The sequence below is a fragment of the Pelobates fuscus genome, chromosome 8, assembly GCF_036172605.1.
Source record: "Pelobates fuscus isolate aPelFus1 chromosome 8, aPelFus1.pri, whole genome shotgun sequence".
Classification (NCBI taxonomy): domain Eukaryota; kingdom Metazoa; phylum Chordata; class Amphibia; order Anura; family Pelobatidae; genus Pelobates; species Pelobates fuscus.
In genome coordinates, this window is record NC_086324.1 from 160956664 (window position 1) to 160968854 (window position 12191).

Sequence of the window (12191 nt, forward strand, 5' to 3'; positions counted from 1 at the left end):
TCCTCAGATGGCTACTAGAGGTGCTTCCTGGGGCAGTGCTGCACAGTGTGACTGACATTTAGTGCCTACACCTTCAGCATGCAGACACTGAACTTTCCTCATAGAGATTCATTGATTCAGTGTATCTCTATGAGGAGATGCTGATTGGCCAGGGCTGTGTTTGACTTGTGCTGGCTCTGCCCCTAATCTGCCTCCTGGTCAGTCTCAGCCAATCCAATGTTTTCCTATAGGAAAGCATTGTGATTGGCTTTGATCAACACTTCTGATTATGTCAGCCAAGCAGACAGATCAGGGGCAAAGCCAGCAGCAGACTGGAATAAAGGTAAGATTTTACTATATTCAGACGGGGCTGGGAGGCTAGATGGTGTTTTTAACACTATAGGGTCAGGAATACATGTTTGTGTTCCTGACCCTATAGTGATCCTTTAACTATTTGCTTGCTAGCTGTTTGACTTGTTAGTGGGATAATATTGTGGGTGGGATTTCTGTACTTTATTTGGTATATGGATATGGATGGATTGCAGGTGAATTTAACTGGTATATGGATTGGAATGAACTGGTACATTTTAGGTGATTGATAATTAACAAATCTTTACGTTGTAAGGAATTAGCAGCAGCTGCTGTTTTTAAAACCAGGCACCAAACTGTACCAACCAAGTGGGATGTGCAAATTCAGTGACACCCGTCGGCTTTCCTGTGATTTGATTACGTATACAAATAGTGGAGAAATCTGGTGATTTTTCACAGAATTTTGCCAATACTGTAGGTGGATATGAGAATCTCAGCATCACTTTGTGGGTGCAGTACCTCTCACAGCCTCACTATAGTGGCGGAGCTAATGTCACCGTGTGAATGTCTCCATAGACATCAACAATACAACAGCTTTCTGATACCTTCAATGGCGTATTCTCTAGAGAATCAGTATTTAATACCATGTCTTGGAAAGGACACTGCCAGTTCATTTGTGATGGCACCACAGAAGTCAATGTGTAGTCTATAAACACACACACACACACACACACACACGGCCTGATGTGCACACACACACTGCCAGACATACAGCTGTGGGACACATACACCGAGGGCCAGTGTAAGGATTTTTTCCGCCCTAGGCAAACAAAAAATTGTCGTCGTCCCCACAGGCAGTGCCCACCATGTGACATCACAATACCCCACCTATATGACCTGCCATATGGGCCAACGCCAGTGCTGCACACAGTGTCTTTTCTCTAAAAAGGTAGTGTTTACATTAAAAAGCCTCAGGGACAGGCTATAGACACCAGAAGCACTACATTAAGCTGTAGTGGTTCTGGTGACTATAGTGTCCCTTTAATGTGAGGTAAATTAGAGATTAGTGCCACTAATAATATACTGGATTGCCTACTTACCACCAGATGAGGACAAGAGGATTATGATGGGCCCAGGCTGCAGTCTGGCTCCACTGGTCTGGTGTTAAAACAGGCTCTCTGGAGGTAGTGCTCACAAATATCAACGAACAGGAAGCAGCTCCATTTGTTGGGGCCCCTTACACAGATCATGGTCTGGGCCCCCAGGGCCTGACTGTGAGTATGCCTACAAGGCCCGCCTGATAAAATATTTTTATAAATAAATAAATAAGCCTTATGCCTAGAAGGCCCTCCCACGAGTTCGCTCACAGGGAGTGGAGTGTATGTGTGTAGGGGATGTGTTATTGTAGAGGATGTAATGTGTGTGCGTTCTTATGGAATGTAGTGTATAGGGATACCAGTTTGTGTAAGGGATGTAGTGTGTGTGTGTATAGGGGATGCAGTGTGTGTGTCTTACACTTCCCCCGTCCCTTAATGATCTTTACCACTTCCCACGTTCCTTACTGGTCTCATCTCCAGTTCTTCCCCTGTCCCTTAGAGGCCTCCCCTCCCCACCTGTCCCTTAGTGATCTCCCCTGCCCTCCTGTCCCTTAGTGATCTCCTCTGCCCTCTTGTCCCTTAGTGATCTCCTCTTCCCTCCTATCCCTTAGTGATCTCCTCTCCCCTCCTGTCCCTTTGTGCTCTCTCCTGCCCCACTATCCCTTAATGCTCTCCCTGACCCTTAGTGCTCTTTCCTGCCCTCCCCGTTCCCATAGTGCTCTCCCTCCCCCCGTCCCTTAGAGTTTCCTCCCTCCCCCATCTTTCCCTTAATGGTCTCTCTCTCTTAATGGTCTTTCCCTTAGTGGTCTCTCCCCCCCATCTTTCCCTTAGTGGTCTCCCCCCCCCATTTTTCCCTTAGTGGTCTCTCCCCCCCCATCTTTCCCTTAGTGGTCTCTCCTCCCCCCCCCATCTTTCCCTTAGTGGTCTCTTGGTCTCTCCTCCCCCATCTTTCCCTCCTACTGGGTCACTCAAATCTGGCCCCCTCGGGCTGTTGTGCCCTAGGCGACTGCCTAAGTCGCCTAAAGGATGCATCGGTCCTGCATACACACTGTCATATATGCCCAAACACATACACACACACACACACTGCCAGCCATACAGCTGTGAGACACATACACAAACTGACAGATACACACGCATGCTGCCAGACAAGCCCACTTGTAGACGTTGATGTTGTTTTAGCTACCTTACTCTTTGAGTATACTTTACATTTTTGTTATTATTATCATCCGATTCTAACTTGTAGTTGCTAGACATATTGTGTACTCATTAAAAAAAAAATCTGCCAATATATTTAGGATATTATTTGTGACATGCATTCCCACGGCCTAGTAATTGTGCCCTGTGTATCTGTGCAGTCTGCGTGGTTGCTGACGTTAGACGAATATTATTCTAGTGAAGACACTATATTCCAAGCAATTAACTATGTTCCCTCATTAGTGGCTTTCTTCTTCTTTTTTTTCGTTCAAATTGGTTTTATTAACAGGTTTTTATAGAACAATACAATATTGGAATAAAATAGAAACGTATTTTCTATTTATAGAAACAGTTATAAAATGGGGTAACAAGAAGGGAAGGGAAAAAAATTAATTAATTAAAAGGGTGAAAAAAGAGGTGGATTCCTGCGGAGAAGGCGTTCGACAGAATCCAATGGCACTATATGTTTGCCCTGTTGAGAAAACTACAGATACCAGACCTATATATAACAGCAGTTAGAGCACTATACCACGACCCAAGGGTGCAGACGGTAATACCAGGAGCACCACCATGCCCTTTCAACCTCACAAATGGCACGCGGCAAGGGTGCCCGCTATTGTTTATAATTGCCCTGGAACCGCTACTGCAATCGATACGATCCCACCCACATATCACGGGGTTGAAGATAGCGATGGAGGAATTTAAGGTCTCTGCCTATGCAGATGACGTACTGCTCACTATTACCAACCCCAGGGAGCTCAATTCCAAAGCTCTTGACCTTACTAGAAACATATAACCAGGTGCCGGGATATAAAATCAATCTAGAAAAATCAGTGGGTATGCCCATAGCAATGACGGAGGCTGACGTTGTAGCGATACAACACACAACCCGCCTGACCATCACCCGACGACCCATAAAGTACCTTGGGGTCAAACTGACAGCCTGCCCCGAGGACCTATACAGAGAAAACCACCTCCGCATTATCACAGCCCTGTTAAAAGACCTGGACACATAGCACGAAAAGCCAATCTCATGGATAGGAAGATTACATAATATCAAAATTAATCTGCTCCCGCGCCTGCTCTTCCTGTTCCAAGCACTCCCAATAAAAGTGACCAAAAACGACCTAAAAACACTACAAACTGCCATTGACGACTTCATTTGGGCCCGGAAAAGACACAGAATCAAAAGACAGACACTCTACATGCCTAAGAGCAGAGGGGGGCTGGGACTTCCCAACCTCTACCTCTATTACCTCTCGGCACAACTCGCCCAGGTGATCGAATGGCACGCCCCTCCAGACACACATAGATGGGCGGATGTGGACACCTTGCTCATGTGCACGGACCTACCACAGTTCTGGATCTGGCTGCCTCGAGCGGACAGACCAGATCTCCGCACTACCAGCCATTCGGAACTCCATCAGAATCTGGGACTTAGCGGCACACAAATACGCCCTTACACACCCAGTATCACCACTGGCCCCCTACCTGCGTAATAAAGCCTTCCCCCCAGGAATGACAGCCAGGGACTTTAGAGACATTGAGGATACAGGTATACAGAGATACTTCCAGCTCTTCTGTACGGGCAGGCTCCTTACATTCGACGAACTAAAGACCCTTGCCCCCTTGACAACGAAGGACTATTTCAGGTACATGCAGCTTAGAGACTTTGCAACAAAACCGCAAATCCGGGCAGCGGCAATGGGAAAACCTACCTTCTTTGAACGACTATGTGTCGCGGAGGGTCCACGTACCGGCCTTATCACCACACTCTATAATCAGTTGAGCGCGCCATCGGGCGACTCCCACACACCCACATACATAGCACAATGAGAAGCAGACCTCTAACAACCGTTAGAGCGCGGGGAATGGCAGGACATTTGGGAGGCGGCAGCGAAGGCCTCCATTTGCGTCCTCCACCAAGAGCACTGCTATAAAACACTGATGCGATGGTACACCACACCGGTCTTTGAGGAGGGGCAAGAGTAACGGGATTAGACAACCCCACAGGCTGAAAACAACACAACATTGTGAACTATACATAACCAAACTGCTTGCGAGGTTCCTACCAACGTTGAAAGGACTCTATCTCGAAACACGCAGAACCTATACAGGGAGTGCAGAATTATTAGGCAAATGAGTATTTTGACCACATCATCCTCTTTATGCATGTTGTCTTACTCCAAGCTGTATAGGCTCGAAAGCCTACTACCAATTAAGCATATTAGGTGATGTGCATCTCTGTAATGAGAAGGGGTGTGGTCTAATTACATCAACACCCTATATCAGGTGTACATAATTATTAGGCAACTTCCTTTCCTTTGGCAAAATGGGTCAAAAGATGGACTTGACAGGCTCAGAAAAGTCAAAAATAGTGAGATATCTTGCAGAGGGATGCAGCACTCTTAAAATAGCAAAGCTTCTGAAGCGTGATCATCGAACAATCAAGCGTTTCATTCAAAATAGTCAACAGGGTCGCAAGAAGCGTGTGGAAAAACCAAGGCGCAAAATAACTGCCCATGAACTGAGAAAAGTCAAGCGTGCAGCTGCCAAGATGCCAGTTGCCACCAGTTTGGCCATATTTCAGAGCTGCAACATCACTGGAGTGCCCAAAAGCACAAGGTGTGCAATACTTAGAGACATGGCCAAGGTAAGAAAGGCTGAAAGACGACCACCACTGAACAAGACACACAAGCTGAAACGTCAAGACTGGGCCAAGAAATATCTCAAGACTGATTTTTCTAAGGTTTTATGGACTGATGAAATGAGAGTGAGTCTTGATGGGCCAGATGGATGGGCCCGTGGCTGGATTGGTAAAGGGCAGAGAGCTCCAGTCCGACTCAGACGCCAGCAAGGTGGAGGTGGAGTACTGGTTTGGGCTGGTATCATCAAAGATGAGCTTGTGGGGCCTTTTCGGGTTGAGGATGGAGTCAAACTCAACTCCCAGTCCTACTGCCAGTTTCTGGAAGAAACCTTCTTCAAGCAGTGGTACAGGAAGAAGTCTGCATCCTTCAAGAAAAACATGATTTTCATGCAGGACAATGCTCCATCACACGCGTCCAAGTACTCCACAGCGTGGCTGGCAAGAAAGGGTATAAAAGAAGAAAATCTAATGACATGGCCTCCTTGTTCACCTGATCTGAACCCCATTGAGAACCTGTGGTCCATCATCAAATGTGAGATTTACAAGGAGGGAAAACAGTACACCTCTCTGAACAGTGTCTGGGAGGCTGTGGTTGCTTCTGCACGCAATGTTGATGGTGAACAGATCAAAACACTGACAGAATCCATGGATGGCAGGCTTTTGAGTGTCCTTGCAAAGAAAGGTGGCTATATTGGTCACTGATTTGTTTTGTTTTTGAATGTCAGAAATGTATATTTGTGAATGTTGAGATGTTATATTGGTTTCACTGGTAAAAATAAATAATTGAAATGGGTATATATTTGTTTTTTGTTAAGTTGCCTAATAATTATGCACAGTAATAGTCACCTGCACACACAGATATCCCCCTAAAATAGCTCAAACTAAAAACAAACTAAAAACTACTTCCAAAAATATTCAGCTTTGATATTAATGAGTTTTTTGGGTTCATTGAGAACATGGTTGTTGTTCAATAATAAAATTAATCCTCAAAAATACAACTTGCCTAATAATTCTGCACTCCCTGTAGAGTGCACCTATCCTAACTGCCAGACACGACCCGGTGAACAGTATCATCAACAGCCTATAACACACTTCGTACTCAACCGACCGGACACATGAAGAAAAAGACCCCAGCAAAGCTTCTATCCAACACCCTCATCGGTATTCTCAAACTATGACCCACTGCACCAATAATTGTAATTGTATGCTTATGTTGCCCCTCACATATTCTTCTTCTGTACAAACACCATGCATGATTGATAAATAAAGAATTAAAAAAAATAAAAAAAGAGATGGATTCCATCCGTATCTATCAAAATTTGAAATGACAGCTGTTTAAAGTCACGATGTATAATACAGAGTACATTGAAGTACATAAAAAGAAAATTCAATAGTTACCATATAAATGGTATTGCGGGGGTGTAAGATTAATTATATCCAATATTTTTTCTTTATATTATCCTCCCAAGTGTCCCAGTGAAACCGTAATATAGCATTTTTAGGGGATGGTTGCCTCATTGCCAATTCATATCTTTTATTTTCCAATACCCAAAGAAGCACTTCCTTTATGGGTGGACGTTTATTCAGTAGTGGCTTTTTCAGAGGCCAACTTGCAGCTTTTCTCTGTGATCAGTAAGGATATATGACTATTGTTTTGGTTTTAAAGGATCACTATAGTGTTCGGAAAACAATCTTGTTTTCCTGACACTATAGCATCCTTAGGACCCCCCGCCCCCCCCCCCCCACCCTCAGGGCCCTCCTCCCTTGGCCCCTTCAGCTACTTACCTTAAACCAGCGCCGGGCTCCCTCGGCGCTGGTGACCTCTCCTCCCCCTCCGACGTCAGCTCCCGAGTGCTTTCCTATGGACGTTCTGTCGCAGAAGTGCCTCTAGTGGCTGTCAGGAAGACAGCCACTAGAGGTTGGATTAACCCACAGTGTAAACATAGCAGTTTCTCTGAAACTGCTTTGTTTACATCTGAAGGGTTTAAAACCTGGGGGACCTGGCACCCAGACCACTTCATTGAGCTGAAGTGGTCTGGGTGACTATAGTGTCCCTTTAAGTGTATTAAAAAACAAATCTTTTTTCATATCACCCATTTAAATTGGCTCTGTCACCTCCCCCGCCGCAAAGGTATGTCTTTGGCCCTGCTGTTTTTTTTTGGTTTTTTTTTAAACAAAACTTATTTTTAACGTTATACATAAGGAACAGTAGGGACTACTTTTACTTTTGTATAAACTCAAGGTGACAACACTAGACATTGGGTAGAGCCTTAGTCAAGGATAATTTGTCATTTGCTGTACTTACCTCCTTCCAGCGTTGTGCCAATTCCAGGAGGTCATTTGGAAACCAAAGAAGAGCAGAATATGGAATTCCCGTCCGTCACCATTTTACAAAGACAAAATGGTGGCCCTGTGAAAGAAATTCCGGCAGGATCAGCACAACTTTTGAAAAGGTAAGTGGGACTGGTCACTGAAATGGTTGTTGGGAGTGAGGGTCGGGTGGGCTACAGTAAGGCATCCCTAGGCTGGAGGCTGGGCACCAAATTACAGTGCCATCTTAAAAACAAAACTGAGCTTTCCTTTACAGAATAATAAATAGATAGAATGGGTACATAATGGGTACATGCATTCTATCTAAAACTAAGAAAAAAACATAGAGACAAAAATACTTAATGTCTACAAAGATTATATAGACAATAGCAGTACATTTCAGACTAGTTTTAGAGATTTAGTTTTTGGGATCTCAATATGTTAAAATTCTTGTATTAATTTGCATCCACTAATCATTTCTTGGGAATTCAAAATGAATTTTGCACTTACGGCCACAATTGAAGCTGACTGAATTTTCCCATATCTGCTATTTTGGCGTAAAATAAAATTCACTTTGAATTCCTGACAATTCATACTTTTGTAAACACCTCTTTTAGTCAGTAATGCTATTGTCTGTACCATGCTCCCTCTCATTAGAGGTCCAAACTATGGGGAAATAAATAATAATATATTTGTGGGAGGGCTAGAAGGCGTAACTGGTTACTAGGTCCTGCAATGTTTCCGTATTGGCACCTCTGGGCCCTGCATTTATGTACTTAGGTCTATCTTCTGTCCGTACTCCCACCTCTGATGATCGCCTTCAAGACTTCTCCAGGGCTGCACCGTTCCTGTGGAACTCGCTTCCCACCTCCGTTAGATGCCCACCCAGTCTCCACTCCTTCACAAAATCATTAAAAACCCACTTCTTCATAAAAGCGTATCAATTAAACTGTTAATAACTCCTGACTGATTCCTCTCTTGCAACAGTCACTAGTCTAATACTATACTTACCTTTTGTGTCACTTTACCCCACTCCGTCTCCCTCATTGAGCAGGGCCCTCAACTCTCTGTTCCTGTGTGTCCAACTTGTCTGGTTACAATATGTCTGTTCGTCCACCCACTGTAAAGCGCTGCGAAATTTGTTTGTCGCTATATAAATAATAACATAATAATAATAATAATGTAGATAAACCAGTCAATTTTTCCTTTGTTGCAACCACCTAAAGGTGTAATAATCTGTCTCCCGCTATCCTAGTCTTACACATATATTTATTGTATATTATAGGCCAGTGGTGGGCAAACTACATCTCCCCTGATGCTTTGCCAGCATTATGACTGTAAGAGCATTGCCAAAGGTTGCCTACCCCTGTTATAGGCCTTTTAAAGTTCTTTGTTTTTTTAAGAAAGCACACATACACACTTTCACCACCAGATGGCAGCATGACATATTCACCCTCATACTTGATACGGCCTTACAGAAGGATGGTGGACACAGCGTATACCAGCAATGTGCTAGCATCACATCTGTGTGTGAAAGCTGAAACTGGGTACATAGATTTAGTACATGTGCACAAATGTGGATTTTTTAAAAAAAAGTTTTTTTTTTTTTTTTAGAAACTGCCAGGGTTATTCTCTGAGGTGTGATTATTACAAAATAGCAAAAGGGGCGAATATTCTCAATGTCAGCTATGCTTTAAATTTGGCTATTTTGGTCCTAAATTGCGCGCTATGTTGTACCGTTGTCACCCAGCTCTGCTACACGAATTTCTTCTCTCTAATTCATGTTTCCATCACGGCTCCATATAATACATATTATTCCAGTAGTTTCTATCAGGGTTGGGTTTATCTTCTGAAAGAGTACCTTTTTTTTGTTGCGAACTCTATAAAAGTTGTTGGAATTCTAAAGTGAGTTTAAAATTACTGAAGTAGAAATACAGCTGACATATTGTGTCCAAATTTTCGCTCAAAATTCTGACAATTCATACTTTAATTAATAACCCTAATAATATGTCAAATCTATTTCATATACTGTATGTGTAAAGAATACAAGCTGTGTAGTGTGTATAATATAGTATATATATATATATACGGTATATAATATAGTGTGTATAATATAGTATATATATATATACGGTATATAATATAGTGTGTATAATATAGTATATATATATATACGGTATATAATATAGTGTGTATAATATAGTGTGTATAATATAGTGTGTATAATGTAGTGTGTATAATATAGTGTGTATAATATAGTGTGTATAATGTAGCGTGTATAATATAGCGTGTATAATATAGTGTGTATAATATAGTATATATATACGGTATATAATATAGTGTGTATAATATAGTATATATATATATATATATATGGTATATAATATAGTGTGTATAATATAGTGTGTATAATATAGTGTGTATAATGTAGCGTGTATAATGTAGCGTGTATAATATAGTGTGTATAATATAGCGTGTATAATATAGTGTGTATAGTATAGTGTGTATAATATAGTGTGTATAAAATAGTATATATATATATATATAATATAGTGTGTATAATATAGCGTGTATAATATAGTGTGTATAATATAGTGTGCATAATATAGTGTGTATAAAATAGTATATATATATATAATATAGTGTGTATAGTGTGTATAATATAGTGTGTATAATGTAGCGTGTATAATGTAGCGTGTATAATATAGTGCGTATAATATGGTGTATATATTATAGTGTGTATAATACAGTGTGTATAATACAATGTTTATTATATAGTGTGTATAATATAGATGTATATTATAGCGTGTATAATATAGCGTATGTAATATAGTATGTATAAAATAGTGTGTATAATTTTGTATATATAATATAGTGTGTATAATATAGATACATAATGATAGATTATTGGTGAAGATACAGTGTTAGATATTTAATGATAGATTATTGGTGAAGATAGAGATAGATGATAAATAATAGATTATTGGTGAAGGTACAGAGATAAATAATAATTAATGATTGATTATTGGTGAAGATACAGAGATAGATAATTCATGATTGATTATTGGTGAAGGTACAGAGATAGATAATGATTGATTATTGGTGAAGATACAGAGATAGATAATTAATGATTGTTTTTTGGTGAAGGTACAGAGATAAATAATAATGATTGATTATTGGTGAAGGTACAGATATAAATAATAATGATTGATTATTGGTAAAGATACAGAGATAGATAATGATTGATTATTGGAGAAGGTACATAGATAGATAATTAATGATAGATTATTGGTGAAGGTACATAGATAGATAATTAATGATAGATTATTGGTGAAGGTACAGAGATAGATAATTAATGATAGATTATTGGTGAAGGTACAGAGATAGATAATTAATGATAGATTATTGGTGAAGGTACAGAGATAGATAATTAATGATAGATTATTGGTGAAGGTACAGAGATAGATAATTAACGATAGATTATTGGTGAAGGTACAGAGGTGCAGTTTAAGTGCAGGTTGCGGTGTTGTGTTATTTTGTAGCATGCTGGGGTTAATGTGTGTGCATGCAGTTTGTGTGTGTGTGTGTTTAATGATAGATGTGTAATGTGTGTGGTATGTGTGTAGGGGTGGAGCTGTGTGGTATGTGTGTAGGGGTGACTGAGAGAGTCTGGCTGTGCTAGATCTTATATTGTTGAAGGCCACTCCTTTCCCCTGTGTACTGGAGGAGAAGGGGAGAGAGGGCTCTGCTGCAGGAGAAGAAGGTCCCCCTCCTGTGGGTTGAATCTGGGAGGGGGTATGGCTATCCACCTCCTCTCCCCTGCAGCCCCTGTCTGGCTGGCCCTGAGCATGCGCAGAAGCTGCAGCCCTGGAGTGGGACTGATGTTGGAGGGTCATTCTCAGACAGTTCTGCAGGGCTGCAATAAATCACCCCTGCACATTTCCACCCCTCCCTCCCTCTGTCTGTCTCCCTCCCTCCCTCTCTCTCTCTCCCCTTCCTTCCTTCCTCCCATCAGCTTGCCACCTCTCACTTTGCAGCCTCTTCTCTCCCTGCTTCCCCAACCCAGACCCCCCCTCTTTTCCCTTATTCTCACCCTAAAACAAAAATTGGGCAGGGGCACCCTCTCACCCTGATAGTAAGGACCTCTTTTATATCTGCAGATTAAGGAGGCTGTGCACCCTTCCCTGTATCCTGTCACCCCCTGCTAATCCCCTAATTCTGCGTTAATGACTAAAGGATCTGTCTAAAAACAGGGCGACCATCCTACAAGCATCTGAAAGGAAGAGGAGACCCCAATATACAGAGCAAAGTCCAGCAGACAGCCATCCTGGTTTATAGATTTTTTTTTATTCTATTTTTCCTGTGTTGAGAGGACATCTACATTTAGCTGTCCAGAAATTAAAGAAAAACAAAAGAAGATTTTCTTTTAGTAGGGTGGTGGAGGGAAGCAAACATTATTATTGGAACATTATTGTTATTAGAAGAAAGGACCCTATAGAATATCAACCTGCAGAAGGTGAGAATGGGGAGGGGGTTATGGGAAATCATTGTTGTATTTAACATATATAACCTAAACCACATGTATTCTTTATTAACTTAATGACATTCTGAATGTCAATAATCTATCTGTCTGTCTGTCTGCCTATCTATCT

The 12191-nt window shown here is 41.6% G+C and overlaps 1 protein-coding gene across 2 annotated transcripts in view; it reads left to right on the top strand.

The window, feature by feature from the left end:
• The first annotated feature begins 11308 nt into the window (after positions 1-11308).
• Positions 11309-12191, top strand: part of GLIS2 (GLIS family zinc finger 2) — a 37238-nt gene continuing 36355 nt past the window's right edge. Inside the window, exon 1 of one of the 2 annotated variants that reach the window (XM_063430566.1) lies at positions 11309-12055. The gene's annotated coding sequence lies outside the window, so the exon portion shown is untranslated. The remainder of the gene's footprint in view (positions 12056-12191) is intronic. The other variant, XM_063430567.1, reaches the window with a different exon arrangement.